Source organism: Passer montanus, unplaced genomic scaffold (assembly GCF_014805655.1).
Source record: "Passer montanus isolate IOZ18808 unplaced genomic scaffold, ASM1480565v1 scaffold2, whole genome shotgun sequence".
Classification (NCBI taxonomy): Eukaryota; Metazoa; Chordata; class Aves; order Passeriformes; family Passeridae; genus Passer; species Passer montanus.
Window position 1 is genome coordinate 900,973 of NW_024366591.1, and position 14,274 is coordinate 915,246.

The 14,274-nt window shown below is 46.8% G+C and overlaps 1 long non-coding RNA gene across 1 annotated transcript; it reads left to right on the top strand.

Moving 5' to 3' along the window:
* The first annotated feature begins 2,279 nt into the window (after nucleotides 1-2,279).
* Nucleotides 2,280-12,597, top strand: LOC120501400. The gene is made up of 3 exons (XR_005627272.1): nucleotides 2,280-2,411; nucleotides 10,401-10,567; nucleotides 12,148-12,597. It is a non-coding gene; the product is annotated as an uncharacterized LOC120501400 (long non-coding RNA).
* Nucleotides 12,598-14,274: the final 1,677 nt, after the last annotated feature.

The window sequence follows — 14,274 nt, forward strand, 5'->3', positions numbered from 1 at the left end:
AGAGCATCTCAGCTGGAGTTTTATCTCCTGCAGTGGGTTTGAACCTCTTTTCCATATTGCGTCTATCCAGCAAACCTGAACTATCTGTATTTTGAGCTATTTTCTATTTTGGTGATAAGTTTCAGTGCTTTCTCTACATACAGTATTTTATATAATACAGCTATAAATATAAAAATATATATATATTTACAGGGTTGGGCTGCCCAGGGTAGTCCCACTGATGTGTTGTAGAAATATTTCACTAAATATTAAATATATTTGATTATTTTATATGCTATGAGTTTGGTATTTTGGTACTTTTTTCTTTCTGTGCATATTACTGTGCTAAATGTCAAATTAAATCTAAATAAAGTTACACCATTATCGCTGTTTATTTGCTTGTGTGCTAGATAGGCTGGTTTGGTTTTTTTGTTTTCAGTGCATGTCTCCGTTAAGAAAAGGATTTGTTTTATTCTTAGATCTGTTGGGGCTCTACAGTGCTTTTGGAAATGCTGTTGGGAATTGCCATTGAACTGAGGGAGAGTGGCATTTGGGATGAATTAACCAGGGCAGGTTAAAAGGCACACAGCACTTGGGCTAAAAGGTGAGCACTTCTCAACCTTCTGTGGCCATGGCTGTCCCTCCCGAGGGAGGAATGAGATCTATGAGATCCTGCTGCTTCCAGGTTTACCCTTTGGACAGCTGTTTAGGTGTTTATGCTGTGTTCAGCTAGCTTGCAGGATGGATATGAGAGTCCTTTGTGAACTCTGGAAAGCTGGGAAAAGAAACAACATGAGAGAACACGAGAGGTGAGGCATGAATACAACAGCTATGTGACCACAGGCAGAGGTCAGGGTCTTCCCCCAAAGCTTTGAGTCCAGATTTAGGGACTCCTGTCTCTGCCTGGATGGGCTTTAGGATGCTTCAGCAGCAGTTGAGTTCTGTCTTACTGATGAGAAATTATCCTTTCACCCACTCCAAGTCCCACAGCAATAACTTTTGGTGGAGCAGGAATATTCCACACCCAGTGAAATTGGTCCTCCTCAATGCTGGACTGGTATTTTCTCTGAGCATGGAAAGAAACCAGGCTCCAGAAATAAAATGGAGGAAAAAATGAGAAGAATCAATGTACAGGCAAAAATAGTGTCTCATGCTTCCTGGAGCTGCTACAGGATTCTGGATTTATTCATGGTGCTAGAGAGCAGAGTCCCAGCACACACAAACAGAACATCAATGGGCAAAATTCCATCCTTTCTGCACAGTGGGGCTAGCTCTGGACTGGGGGCCCTTCAGAGGTGGCTCCTGTGAACAGGATAAGACAGGAGAGCTGCTATGGGAGACAGGCATTCACCTCAGTCTAGAGGGATTATAGAATAGGAGAAGTGATATCAGATCTCTGTGTCAAGCACTTGCATGGTCACAGGGCTAAATGGTACAGCAGCTGAGTGATGCAGACCAGCTCCATAAGCCCTGGGTGCCTGCTCCTGCTCCTCTTCAGCAGAGGTGTGTGCCTGTGCCCCTCTGGCAGCCTCTCCCTGGCATAGGTTTGCAGGAAGGCCTTGCAACCAAGGGACCTTGGCAGGAGGCAGGGGCAGAGAAGAGGCAATGCCTGCAGCCATGTGGGACGAGGAGGACTCAGGAGATAAAGACACAGCTGTAAGAGGACATTATGAGAAGCCTCTGGGGTGGGAGAGGGTTTTGTTGAATGTTTTACTCAGCTGGTTAATGTCACCATGCTGCACACAAACACCTCACAGGTGAGGCGAAGCACAATCCCCTTCCCAAGCAGCCTCAGGGAAAGTGAGCCAGCTGCTCCTTGGCCAAAGCACTGTCCCTTGTGCTCATGTGGTCAGCAGAATGGGGTGGGACAGAGTGCCTCTGCTCCCTCCAAAGACATCTTGTCTTTGTTTTGGTCATGCTTAAAGCCAAGACAAAGCACTCAAAGAAAAAGACGTTAAACAGAACCCTGGTGAGCCCATTGCAGAGCTTCAAAAGCTGGTGGAACATGCAGGATCTTGATGCTTGGGCCCTTGCAATTAAGATGGCCCATGTGGGCAAGGCATCAACACTTGCTGAAAATTTTAGAGACCTGGAGATCCGGTGGAGAGTGGCTGTCAGGCTCCCAACCCATGTCATTGCAAGTGATGCAGCCGAGGGCATGTGGGCAGGCAGCAACAGAGGAGGAGCACCCTGGGGCTGCAGAGAGGGGGTCACCCCCCAACCCCACCTCCTTCCACCACATTTGCTACTAAACTCCTTCTGGGCTGGCCACTCTGCAGTGGAAAGTCAGAGGCCATTACCAGGAGCAGCCCTACAGCCATCACTTACATGTACTTTGGGTCCTGCTGAGATCCACTAACATTTGCTCATCACCAGCAGGGCAGCTGACTAGATGAGAGCTGCTGGGGTGTCTCTTCACAGTTATCTCCAGGGTAATCTGTTATCTAATGGCTCTCCAGGGAGGTTGTTTTTACAGGCTTTTCTATTACTGATGATGCAGTGATGCTCAACATGTTGTGAAAACAAATCTAATTCTTATGTCTCAGAAGCAAATAACTTGATGACTTATTTCTATATAAACATGTGTCTTGGGGCTGTATATTGCTGGGTTTATTTTATGGGACAAACATCAGCTGAGGCCTGTATTGCTTTTTCAGCTGCTGCTTAATAGATGGAGGTAAAGTATCAGGTTTCCATTAACTGAAAGTCTGCTGCTTTTCCTAAGCTGAGATTCCTCTAGTTTCTCTTTTCCATGGGCCCTGCACTGCTGGCAATAGCTCAGCCATGTGCTGGTCTCCTCCTCCTCCTCTGTTAACAACCACATGGCTGAGGAGAGGCTGCAGGCTCTGGAGATGACACTGCAGGTATCAGTGACATTTCACCAGAGATGCTTTGCTGCAAAGGCAATTGATTTAATGATTTTGTTACTAGAGCGCTGCTGCAACCACTTCCCCGGGATGAGATCTCATCACTCCCAAAGTGGGTGAGAAGACAGTCGACAGCCTAAAAATATAGTGAGTTTAGGAATAACAGGAAGCCATGGCAGCAGGAGAACTAGCTGGGGAGAAAGCTGCAGGGACTTTCTCTCCTGCTTTTGGCTGTGGTGGGATCGATGGATGCCCGGAGCTCGTGGCTGCCCCCGCAGGAAGATGCAGTTGGATTCTCCAGAAAAGCACCTTGGCTCACTCAACGAGAGGTGGTGTAAAGTCATGGCTCTTTAAACCTAATCCTGCCCAGAACCCAGACGCAGGTGGGGGATCTGCAGAAGGTGGGGAGCTCTTAGTGCTGTTTCAGCCTGTTGTGTTCACAAGCCCTCTGAAAAGAGAGAGATGTAGCTTTCTTAGATTTCTCCTGAGAGATGCTGTGAGGGAAGCAGAGAAAAGAATTATCAAAACAATTCTTATCTCATTTGCTGCTCCTGTGTTTGTGCCCATGTGGAATGTGTTCTGGAGATTGTTTACCCGAGGTGATTGCTTGATTGGATTCTGGTGATGGTGTTTTGGATTCATTGACCAATTGGAACCATGTGTGTGTGTTGAGACTCTCCGGCAGAGAGTCACGGGTTTTCTAGTTAGTTAGTGATAGTCCTTGTTAGTGTAATATAGTTATAGTATCATATAGTATAATAAAGTAATTAATTAGCCTTCTGATGTCATGGAGCTCTGCACATCATTCTTCCTGCCCGTCGGGCATCACAACACCGATATCAGCCCCTTGTGCCTCCACCTGCTCCCTCTGGACAGTGCCAGGGCCAGCACTGATTTACTGCTCAGCACCTCTCACCTCTCTGGGAGACCAGGAGAAACAACCTTGTCCCTCCGGTGGAGCTGCTGCAATTGAGGAAACCACTGCCCAACACCTCGAGGTGCCTCTGGGGTTTCACTGCCTGTGGGGCAGGCACAGCCCCTGTGCTCTGGAACCCAGCCAGAGCACAGGGACCATGCTGGGGGCCATGGGCTCTGCTGTCCCCATGCTCTGGCTGGCAGCAGCCCCACAGGTGGCACGGGGGCTGCAGAGAGCCAGTGCCCTGCCTGGTTCTCCTACCAAGGGATGAAGCACTAAGAGTGGACTGCCAGCAAGACTGGGGAAGGAGACCAGGAGCCAGCCATCTAAAAACTCTCTCTGCTGTAAGGAGAAGGTAGGAGGGTCAAGTACCTCTGTACCTGCAACCCAGGGAGGCACAGCTGGCCATGGAATTTTCCAGGTGTTGCCAGCTGGGAAGCATCTCAATGGCAATGCTGGCAAAGGCAGCATTGAAAAATGCTGTGTAAGGGAAGGAACAATATTGAGATCTCAGTGAGAAAAACCAATATATTTTAAAGTGTTGCTATAAATCTCAGTCCTCTGTTTCTCCACAAACAAAATCACATGGAGAGATCAGGAGAGTGATCAGGCACTTGACAGATTCAAAACATACTGAGTCATGGAGAACAGGGGCAAAGAGAAACTGTGCAACACCAGACGGCACTGGCTATTAATTTGAAAATAAAAATGTAATTGGGAGTTAATCATTGGTCTTTCCTAGATCACAAAACAAAAACCATTTCAAAATCCCTGGGTGGAAGACCAAGCCCAGGATGAATGAGTTGCAGCCCAGTGACCTGGTTTTATCCAGGCCAGTAGTGATCAGGACAGATAAAAATGCTCAGGACTTTGCCACTAGCCTTTTTGATTGCTGGTGGGGAAGTAGAAAACCCAAAATTGGGCAAAATGTGGCTTGGAGCTGGAGTAACAAAGAAACCGGGCCTCAACAGTGCAGTCATATGAGAATCCAGGGAAATGGGTCTGCTGTGAGAGGTGCCCTGGGAAGCCTGTTCAGCCTTCTGGTTTGGCAGGCTTGGAGAGGAAATCTGTGGATTTTAAGCTCCTACTCACAGAGAGCTTCTCTACTGAGAGCATCGTGATGCTTCTTGGTTTAGACTTCAATGGCATTTTTCAGACTGACTTTTAAGCCTAACAGAAGGGGAAATGGGCTCTTGTTCCTTCAGGAGATGACAGTGTATTTTTAAAAACAATTTATGCATGAGGACTAATTAACTTGGCATTTACAGCTTAGCATTCTCCTGGTTAAATCTGCTCCAACTGAGACCACATTTTGTTGCAAGAAAACTTCTGCCTGGCATTTCCTTCCTTCCTTCCCCCTGCTGCTTCATATGCTGTGACATTAAGGTCATGAGTCACCTTCCAATGTCCTGTTCAGTGACTTCTAATGAAGGAGTGAGTAGAGTGAAGATTTCAGGTTTGGCTGAGCCATGTCTCAGTGGGGACATCTCTCTCATGGTTCTGGTCAATGTTTTAACAACAAGAAAGTTCCTACTGGGTTCACCTGTACCTATCCAGAGGGCATCTGGGCACAGTGGCAGCTGCAGAAAAGCTACTTGGAGAAAGCTCCAGCACAATGAATCCCTGCAGTCTGTGCAAAGGGAGTTAATAGGATGCTCTCATTCACAAATTGTATTAGAAGACACTGATGACAATGAGCCCACATCAGCTGCTCACGCTGCACTTCCGCTCTCTGCCATCCCAAATCAAGTTAAGGTGATCTAGGTGTGCCTCTTACTGCTTCAGGAGGAAAATGTGTCCTGTTTGCTCCTGGGGGGTCACAGGTAACCAACACAGCAGAGGCCAGGCACAGCAAAGGCACAGCCCCATCCCTGGCACTGTGAACTGCCACGCTGGCAGGGAGGTCAGTGGGTCAGTCCCAAGGGCCAACCCCCAAAGCCCAGCTTCAGGAGAGAAGCTCTCAGGGCTCTGCAGGACAGGATGAAGGGATAACATGCACCAGCCTTAAGACTGGTTTGTGGGAGGGCTGCAGGTCTACATCACGATGTGCTCATGTGAAAACACAAACCTTGAGTTTCTCTCACTCTTTTAGATTCTTTTATCTTGATTTTTAAGCCTGAACTGACAAATCTTTGCCCAGCAAGGGCAGTTATTCTTCTTCCCTATAATTCCTACAATATGAAACTATAAACATAAGTGGTGGTGGTGGGTAAACAACCAGATCCAAAGGACACAAACACAAGTCCCAAACAAAACCCTCAGTTGCTGTAAAGCTCAGAAGCTGTAACCAGGGGTCCAGTGTGTTAAACATAATACAAATGGAAGGGACTCAGTGTCCAGATTTTGAGGCAGATGAGTTAAAATTAGGGCAACTTGGAGGATGCAAAGGAGAGGCAGGATGGCAAAAGGAAGGACACGAGGTTTTGGCAGAATTAACTGTGTGCTAAAATAATCCTTAGGAGACTGGTATTAGTAACCAACTCTCCTTTGCATGGAATATGCTGCTCACCCATCACAGCTGCATTTAGGTGTAGGAGCAGCCTCCCAGGGAGCACTGCTCAGAATGGAGGGAAGCCTCCAGGTAAGTCCAACTCTATGTGAGGAAAAGCAAGGCTGTGTATTTAGTTGAATCACCTGCATGCACTTACTGACCTCCCCAGAGATCCTGGCTGCTCACCAGAACTAAGCCACAGGCTGGCCCAAATGGCTTGCAAAGAAAGCCACCCAACTCTCTTTGAATAAGGCCCCAGATTTTAATCTTTTAATTGTTGCAGCAAATCTCTTTTCTGCCCTTGAGCTGAAAGAAGTGGGTGCTCTTGTCAGGCAGAGAACAACCAGAAGCACATCTCAGAAGCACACGATGTACTGAACTCTCTGGAGACTGCTAATGATGTTTGATTAATTTTCATTATCAGTGTGAGCAAGCTTTGAGCTCTCTCTGCATCTGTCTTATTTAGAGTTGTCTTTTCTTTCTTAGTTAAATAGCAGCTTCTACAGACAGTGATCTAATTGTTCCTCAGCACCTGCTTGAAGCCATCCAAGTTAAGGATGGACATTGTGTAATTTGCAGCACATGTGATTTGGTCTTTAAGGCTCAGATCAAATAAAATGGAATAGCAAATGAGGCAGTAACTGAGTTAGGGGGAAGGTACTGTGCAGGCTGATGCTGGGGTCACAGAAATGCTTGGGCTGGACAACAATGACAATGGAACAAATCAAAACACGTGTGTTGTGGCCACCCAGCAGCAGGATGAACAGCCTTCCAGTGGATATCCTGAACTCAGTAACCCACAGAATTTTCTGTCTACCAGGGCAACTGGCTTTTGTAGTGGATTTTATTCTGAGTCTTTGCTGTGTTTCAGAACTCTTCAGCCAGGGCCCAGTGAGTTCAGGTGCTGCTGTTAAGTGCCCAGGATGAGCTGTGTGCTGTCACCTGTGGGCCTGTTACCACCCTCAGGTGCAGTGCAGGGAGTCCCTGTCACTCACACCTCCCAAAACTTGTCCTGGGTATGGCCATGGCCATGCCAGGACAGAGAACTTCATGGTCACAGAGCTGTTCATGTGGCAGGAAGGGGATAGATAACTCTATCAGCACTCAGCTGCAAGCTCCTCTCAGTTGTGCAGTCCTGGAGGAGTCCTTTTGTGGGTCCTTTGGTGAGCCCTAGTAAGGATCTCAGCTATCTTTTGGTTATCAAGCCTAATTTTGATTCCCTCCTAGCCAGATAACGACATGCATGTTGAGGCAAATATGGAGCAATTCGGAGTGGTACAGCCAAGCCACAGACTGAGCTCTCAGTCTGCATATGAAAGCTTATGATCTGTACAGTAAGAAAAGTTTGGTTTTTTTTTTTAAATATCATCCTCTACCTCACTACAGCATAACACTGGACTGGAAGGCAGGAAAACTTATCCTACTTTCTTCCACCCAGCTTCAATGCCCTGAACTTATCTTTATGCTCCATATTTCTCATCTGCTCCTGCTCATTTGCCTGGCTTGATCAGTCTCAAAGTTTTGCTCATGGAATGCCAGAAGGCACCCAGCTTTTGGACGACTGGCAGGATAAGGCTCAGCCCCAAGAAAAGCAGATTGTTTTGTTCAGGACATTAGTCCAAGCAACTATTTGCCATCTACTACACGAAATCGAGTTACGTGAAGTGCTGTTAGATATTAATTCACTTCAGCACGCAAGGAGAAGCAGCACTAATGAAGAAAAGAATATAGTCCTGGAGCCAAGCCACAAGTCATTCCTGATTACATTCCCGAGGAGCAGCGTGCAGCAGGAATGGCAAACCAAACTCAGCCTTTCTCCCTGTGTCTGGGTGCTGGGGAGCTTAATACCTCTGCTCTGACGATCAAAACACCATTTGCTATTTCAAACAGATCTTTCCTCCTCGGAAAAAGCTTTTGGCAATTAAAGGAGGAGGCGTTGTCTGGGTTGAAAGCCGGAGCCTGGGCACGCTGTCGGGCGCGATGAGGCAGTCAGGGGGAAGCTGGCAGGAGCTGCTTTGCAGGGTGTTGTCATGGGAACAGAGCAAGTAGGGCAGGAGCTGCTCCGCATCCTCCTCCCAGGCGCGGTGGCACAAAATCGATGCTGTTTGCAGCGCCGGCACAGCCAGCTCTCTGGTTGTCTTCAGCAGGGATTGAACCTGAATGAAATCTCTGGCAAAGGGCAGAATCTCCCTTTGTGAGGAAGTGGTGTCACTCCTGATTTGAGTGGAAGACTTTGGTGCACGTTTTAGCTGCATCCATAATGGTCAGTGGCAGCAGACAAAGGGTTGACCTTGGTCAGCGAGTGCATCACCACGGTGGGCAAACTCAGAATATAAAATATTGCTATAATGTCAATGTTTGTGGTCATCTGAAGTACCAGACTCACCTTGCACAATGCTGCCTTTGAATGCAGCTTACTTCCTCTGTGCAGGTCTGTGTATGTGGAATTGTTGGAATTTTCTTTATGAGAAATACTTTGTGTGATGCTGTGGTTGCTAGGGACAAACAATGGTAGTGAACGGTTTCCTGGATAAAGAAGAATGCAGAGATTCCTGCTCTTTCAATTATTAGGAATATGTAAATAAAAGGAAAAGAATACTGTTAATGTGGCACCAGTGGAAGCAGAATTAAATGCAATATGTAAGAAAAGATCTGACAAAGGATGAAAATGCTAACAGAAAAAAAGAGCAAAATGTAATTCATTGCCTCCAAGATTTCATTTTACCCAGGTCTGCTGGCAAAGGAAAGGTCTCCTAATTAAAGCAGGCATCTGCAGGGTGACTGCATTGCTGCCACTGACCCAGACCAGCAAGGTGCTGAGTGAACACTCCTCATTTCCTATCCACAGCCAAGTGTGAATGAGGGGCCCGCAGCTGTCCAGGGCTTGCTTGATAGACGCTTTGGAAAAGTGACCAAAATAGCAGGCAAAGGAAGAAAATGGAGCCAGTGCATGGAGGGCTTCCCAGTTTGCTTGTTGAGGTCATTGAAAGCCCCCTCTGCTTAGCAACAAGTTTGCTGCAAGTAATGATAAACTTAGTCACAAAAAAGCTTGGAGTTGTATCATAAACATAACCTTACCTTGCCTTTAACCTCCCTCTCCCTGGCTCTGGTGTTTCCATGCAGGCTGCAGCCAAGGCTGGAGTGAAATGGCTGGCACTGGGCAGAGCACATTCTGGATGCACAGTGACTTTATTCTAGTGCTGATCCCTTTGAACATAAAACAGGAAGCATGAATGTATTAGAGCAATCCTCGTGGATTACTCTGTATGAGGAAGAAACTGTGGTTCCTTTTTGGGCATGTTTGCCTCCGTGCCTCTAGCAAAAGCTCTCTGGGGTGGAACAAGGAGCAGCAAAGTGTGTGGAGCAGCACTGACCTTGTCTCCCCCAGGAGCAATACATGCAGGGCATCTGAGGTCTTGCTGGGTCAGGGCTGGCAGAGGCTATTTATAAGTTTTGGATTAAACAAACAAATGCAGAAGCTGTTATTTGTGCTGCAAGGGATGAAGCCAGAGTTGTGGACTTAGAGATTGTGGTTAAAGAGCTGAAGCCCCTGTCTCAGCTACAAGCTGCTGTTCCTTGTATTTGCAGCATTGTCCTTTGTTGAAGGAAGGGGAATGCAGCAGGAATTGCACTGATAAGGGCATGACATATGTCACAAATTGAAAACATACACAGAACAGGGCATTCTCTCCATGTGTGTGATGTGGGGACTCAGCTGCTGCAGTGTGTAAGAGCCCTGACTGACCTTGCATTAGCAGAGAGGGACCTTGAACTCTTACAGCCTGCAGAAAAGTCAGGAGTGGATTCACTGAGACAGAAAGATAAAATAAATGCACGTCTCTTTCAGCACTTCCCTCCATTTGCTTCATATCATAAATATCAATACAAATATAGAAATACAGAGGTAAACAGTTTGCCCAGCCTGCCCTTTCCATATGCATGCATTTCTGCTGTGAAAGGCTTTATGTAACTCCTGACAGCAGATTGCAAAATAATGCCTCGGTTATGGAAGGAAGCCATGAGCCATTACATTGCATTACTCTAATGTAATGGGTCCCTGAGATGAACCAGATTTGGAGAGCTTGCTTTTATTGCAAACCTTGTACCCCATCCAGCCCACTGGCACTGATTTCTCTGTTTTCTCCAGGGATCAAAGACCACGAGGCCAGAATAGCAGCTAGACCGGAACTGAGCCACTGGGGTTTTGGCCCCAAACAGAAGCTCATGAGACAAAACTGCGCTGTTTATTTGAAGGGATGCAATTCCAGTGACAGAACTTCTTCAGGTGGATGCTTCTGACCAATCTGCTGAAAGGTGAATTTCTCATTAGCCTAGAGAACTGACATTGTAATAATTAATCTCTTCCTATGTTTCTTTGCTAAGTAAAGGCTGCTGTGACAAGTGCTGCCATCATTTTAATTTTTCAACTGAACGTAGGGAATAGACAAAAAAAGAATCTGTATTTACTTTGTTTTTCTCCTGTGCAAATGTCACACCACTTTCATGTTGGCAGTAAATGCAGAAATGCTGATTCAATCACTTATTTGCATAATCCCTTCAGATTTTTCTTTTATATCATTGTTGATAATGAAAAGATTTTCTCAGCTGGGAAAACAAAGAGAAGCAGGCAAGTTCTGAATGTGAATAGGGTGAAGTGACACAAAAAGATGGTAATTTGCATTAGTAAAAATGATCAGAATGTGGATGATTGAAATGATGGCAAATAGCATCTATCCCTACCTACCCTGAGGAACATCCACCCCGTGGCAGCTCAGCTGCAGCGTGTGGAGCAGCCCTATACGAATTGAGTCCAGTGTAATTAGCACAGAGCATGAAGGAACTTTGCAGGGAACCCTTTTAAAATACCCACATTCACATGTGAATCAGTGCAGCACAGGAAGGAGGAGCAGAGGCACAGCTCAGGGCACTGCTGGCTACAGAGACTGTGTGCATTTGGGAAGGCTCCTGCAACAGGGAAGGAAATGCAGGAGCTCGCTCTGCACACACAGTGCCTGGAAACATAGAGCTCTTGAGAAGCTATTTTTGTGAGATGACTGAGCAGGAAAGATGTGGCCCTGGAGCAGCTGCCCTGCCTAGAGATGCAGTCTGTGCTGTGTTTTTGTTGCACAGCCTCGGCTCTTGTTCCCAAAAGCCCGGCTCAGGCTGTGCCCAGCAGCTCAGGAGGATGCACCTACATGGCTGGGGGATACCAGGGCTGCCTCCTCCCCAGAGCCTCGGAGGCAGAGCCCTTGAATGACCAAAGACACTCCAGCAGCTCTTGGGGGCACTTGGTGTGTGAGGATTGCTAATGGAGACAAACATGAGTGCAAGTACCAAAGTGTCAAACCTGACACAGCACGCTCACAGCAAAATGCAAGGTTTAGCTTAGAGAGACCTAAGAGCTACAACTCTCAAACAAATCTTTTTATTAAAGCAGGGTGTGGGTTATTTTTAAAAAGCAAACTGGATGAGAGAGCTCAGCTCCATTAACTTGAAGAGGATTGGTCCAGTAAGGAGAGAGTTAGCAGTACAGGGAGCAGCCTGCTGCCACTGAAGCTCAGACTCTGATAATCCAGTGAGAGCTCTGGAAGATGAAACACATCTTCAGCCCTTCTGGAAGATTAGCAAGCTGGAAAGCAATTATAGTCACCACAGTGATTTAATAATTTCCTTAAAATCAAATTAGTATACATTTTTTAGCTGTCTCTCCCCTTTTAAAAAACTGTAGTTTAACAGTATTGCTTCTGATACTGGTGTGCTGACAAATACATTAACAATTTAATTGAAACAAAGCTGAAAAAAATCTAAATGTTAAGACAGAAACTCCCAGTGTTCTTTTCTTAATAATTCTTTCAGGAGCTTTGCTTACCTAATTAATTATTATTGTTTTCTAGGGGAAGAATGGACTCATCTTCTGGAAAATGTAACCTTTACCTCCTGCAGCACCAAGAACCTGTGGCCCACAAGATCCTGTTTCGTTTTTTTTTTTGGTGTTTCTGACTTTGAGGAAGCTCCAAGACTGGGCTTGAAGGTCCCAAAGGCTGTTCCAGCCACCTAAATAAAAGCACATTTATTACCTGTGCATCAGAACTCTCTGAGTGGATAACAAAAAGTTGAGTTTATCAGGCTCTCTTTTCCTACACCAAACTCTTCCAAAGGCAGTGATGCCTCTGAAACTGTGTATTGTTTACTTCAGCTCAAAATGTGATCTGTGTTTTTCTAAAGATTCAGCATGTTTTTCAACTAAGCAGTCAATCTGCCCATTGTAGACTGTGGCTGTGGGTGGTGGGGAAGACACAGAGCCACGTTCACATTTCAAAACACTTCCATTGCAGACCCAGCCATTAAACAGACAAATTGTTTGGCTCAGGCTGAAACCTGATGTACTCTCATTAAAGTCTGCTGGCAATTTTCCCTGAATTTTAAAGAAAGGTGTTTTGTGTTTCCATAGTAACTCCAGCTCCTTTCCTGAGCTGTCTGATGCACTGCTGGTATTACACAACCTATTGTATGAGGAGGGAGTGAAGAGCAGTGTGGAAAAGTCTACTGAATTTCAGGATTATGAAATTACAGCCACTGAGTGGGGGCTGGGGAGGGAGAGGGAAAACAGAGCAGCTTTTGGCCATGTTTTGTTACTTGGGAGTTCAGACAGAGAACCATGGAATTGTAGAATGGTTTTGGTTGGAAGGGACCTTGAAGATCCTCCTAGTCCCAATTCCCCTGCCATGGGACAGGACAACTTCTACTAGAGCAGGCTGCTCAGAGCCCCATCCAACCTGGCCTTGAGCACTGCCAGGGATGAGGCATCCACAGCTTGTCTGAACAACCTGTTCCAGCCTCTCAACACCTTCACAGTAAAGAATTTCTTCCTGATATCTCATCTAAACCTATTCTCAGTCTGAAGCCATCCCTTTGTCACTGCTCCTGTGAAGAGTCCCTCTCCACTTGTCGTGTAGGCTCCCTTCTGCTGCAGGAATGGCTGCAAGAAAGACAGAAGGAATGGAAAGGAGGAGAAGGAATAAGCAGGCTGAGCTACAGTGCCTGCTGCTCCTCTGTGGAGCTCTCAGAGGGGCTGAGATGAGCCCGAGCTGTTCCCCAGGCTGGGCTCAAACCTTTGCTCAGCAGTGCCAGGGTCCAGCCCTGGCAGGGCCAGGTGGGTTTGGGGTCCCTTGACAAGGAGGGAAAGTCATAGATGGCTTCATCTGCCACTCCTGGGGAGCACAGCTGGAAATGCTGCCTCTCACCAAGGCTGCCTGCCCTCTGCAAGAGGCAGATCACAGCTCCTGGGTGGAAATAATTAATCACCTGACAAACGAGGAACATTGCTGGATTGTAGGGATATCTTCTCAGAGAAACAGCTGTCTGTAAAACGCATGAAGATTTATATAACTGTGTGTCCAGAAGTGTAAAAAGTGGATTATGTGCTGCTCACACACCTCGTAGAGTGGTACATAATCACTTCTTGGATTAAACCCATTCCAGCAGGGCCAAGATCAGGGGAGCTATGGAGCAGTCAGCCCTACCTCTCTTTAAAAAAAGACATGTTGATATAAAGTGTGTCCAGAGAAGGGTAATATGGCTACTGAAAGGAAACAAGTCTTCAAAAATGTGTTTTATGAGGAGGGAGCTGGGTTTGTTTAGCCTGGAGGAGGCTGAGGGGAGAGTTTTTCACTCTTTACACCTGCCTGGATGGAGGCTGCAGGGAGGCGGGGGCTGGTCTCTCCTGCAGCGAGAGGACTCCCAGAAATGGCCTTAAGCTGAGACAGGGGATATTCAGTTTACAAACAAATTCTTTCGCTGTCAGCGTGGCCAGGCACTGCAATAGGTTGCCCAGGGAGGCGGCGGAGTCACCATCCCTGGAGATGTTCAAGGGGTTTCTGGATCTGGCTCTGCGTGACACGGTTTGGTGGTCACAGGGCTGCATCGGTGGTTGGACTGGACGACCTCGTAAGTCCCTTCCATCCCTGACGATCCCAGGAATATTTCCAGGAATATTTCTGTGCCGGCCGGCCCGGAACCAT